Here is a 2,486-nt window from a genome sequence, read left to right on the forward strand (position 1 = left end):
TGACTTACTGAATTGACAGGCATTTGCCATAGTAAATGGTTGCATGTGCTTTTTGGGGAAGCACTGAAAGAATCAAGTGTATACAGTACTATACACTTTTTTCATGGAGACCCAGTCCCTCCTTTAGTTGATGGATTCTAGAAATCAAATGGTTTGGAGACAGAACCTGTAAGGGATCATGACTTTTCACTGGGCAGCTGACATCAGGCTTCTATACATGCAATCCTAATTTATTCTAGAGATGGGTATATATAGTGTCAAGTACAGTCTAGCTTTGGCCTGACCCATGCACCTGTGGGTGGACCAGTATAACCCGATAGAAGTATAGTGTGTAAAAAGAAACAGGTGACATTATTTTTAATCCACTTTATTTAATTTCACATATATATAGTGTTATTTCAACATGTAATCAATACTTTAAAAATTGAGTTGTGTGGGTGTCTTGGTCAGTTAAGCACCCAATTTTTGATTTCAGCTCAGGTCATGATCTCGTGGTTCTTGAGTTCGAGCCCTGTGCCATGCCTCTTTCCTTCTTTCTCTGCTCCTCACCCACTTGAGTGCATGTGCTCTTTCTCTCTCAAAATAAATAAACTTTGGGGCGCCTGGGTGGCTCAGTCAGTTGAGCATACGACTTTCAGCTCAGGTCACGATCTCACAGTTCGTGGGTTCGAGCCCCACATCAGGCTCTGTGCTGACCTCTTGCTCAGAGCCTGGAGCCTGCTTCAGATTCTGCGTCTCCCTCTCTCTCTGCCCCTCCCCTGTTCATGCTTTGTCTCACTCTGTTTCTCAAAAATAAATAAATGTAAAAACAAATTAAAATAAATAAATAAATAAATAAATAACTTTAAAAAAACTACTTAAAAAATCATCAATGGCACAGTTTACATTCCTTCTTTCTTAGTAAGTTTTTGAAATCCGTATTTTATACTTCGGGCACATCTCCATTACATCTAGTCACGTTCAAGGGCTCAGTAGACACATGCGGCTAGAACTGTATTAGAACAACTTTAGACCATAAAATGTAACACAGAGTTGTCCCACCTTGAGTCAAAGGGACTCCAGTACCTCCATATCAGTCAGTTAGGAGAAAGTAGGGGGAAATGAGTATAAAACTTCCCTAGACATTGCAGGCTAAAGCAGCTCTCAGTAGTCAAAACCAATTCTCTGAAAAAGGGAATAGCTATATGCCATTTTCCACGGCACTTGAGGCTATTAAGGAATAGGAGCATTGTCTGGAAAAGGGGACCTACCTTGGAGCTCCATGGTGTCTACTACACTAAGTTAGTTAAGATAGTTTCTGTTACTTGGACCTGAAAATCCTGAGATGCGACAGGGTATCTGAAATGTGTCTCGCTATCCCATGACCTTATTTTTAAGAAACCTTCCTAATGTGAACTACTCCCCAGTGCAGTTCTTAGTAGAGAAAAAGGAAACAGGCAGACCTAATGCATCTACCTGGGTAACTCTGCCAAATAAAAAAAAAAAAGCCTTAGGTTAAAGCAGTGGCTCTCAATACCTGCTCCCAGAATCACGTGGAAACTTGTCAGAATGAAAATCGAGAAATTGAGGGGGCGGGGGCCAGCAGTCCCTGGGAGAGCCATCCCTCCGAGTGATTCCGAAGTATGCTCAAGACAGAACCATTGAGTTAAATGCATGCTCCCTTGGGGAAGGCAAAACCTCAGCCCTAGCACAGCAAAGGGAGACTCATGAAATACCTATGTTCCTTGATGGCTTTACGGAAGCTAGCCTTAGCTGCCTAGATTAACAATCCTAATGCTATATGCACTTTCATGAGAGACCTGAGAAAAGATGGCCTTCATATTTGATGCATTCATAATTAAGACAGTGTAACTTACTGGTTCTGTATTATAGGATACTTGAGGCTAGTGTTCTATTTTCAGAGTTTAAACAATGATTTTGAGTTTGTACCTGATGTATTGCTGTGGGAAAGAGCAGCCCACTATGACACCTGCTGTTGCAATAGACCTAAGGCAAAGTGTCAGAGATACAGAAATGACAGACAAAGAGCCATGGCTAAGTCCTCTGCCAAGATGCCCTAGATTGGCTAAAATTCATGGCCAGATACATCTGGGGTGTTCACAAAGTGCTGATTAGTTTGCTCTTGGGCTGCAAGTCTTCCTGGTCAAGTTGCAAAGAACAAGCAAGTGAGCAAGAAAGAAAGTAAGTTCCATTAGAAGCTAGACACATAAAAGTCATCAAAACAGAGGCAAGGGACCCAAAATGCTTAGATGGACCTTAACTTCAGCTAAAGGGGTCTTTATTTAGTTAGTGCTTTTTAGTCACTTAGAGTTGAATCACTAGAGGGTTTAGAGGACTCAGTTTGAAAAACACCATATGAAAAGTTTAGCGTGGTTGGTTTTCACTTGTTGCCACAGGGATCAGAGGTACAAGAACACATGCTGTGATCATATGCAAACTTGTTATGTAGTGTGGTCTTCTAGGTAATCCTGGAGAAGCTTGGTACT

Source organism: Panthera tigris, chromosome A1 (genome assembly GCF_018350195.1).
Source record: "Panthera tigris isolate Pti1 chromosome A1, P.tigris_Pti1_mat1.1, whole genome shotgun sequence".
Lineage (NCBI taxonomy): Eukaryota > Metazoa > Chordata > Mammalia > Carnivora > Felidae > Panthera > Panthera tigris.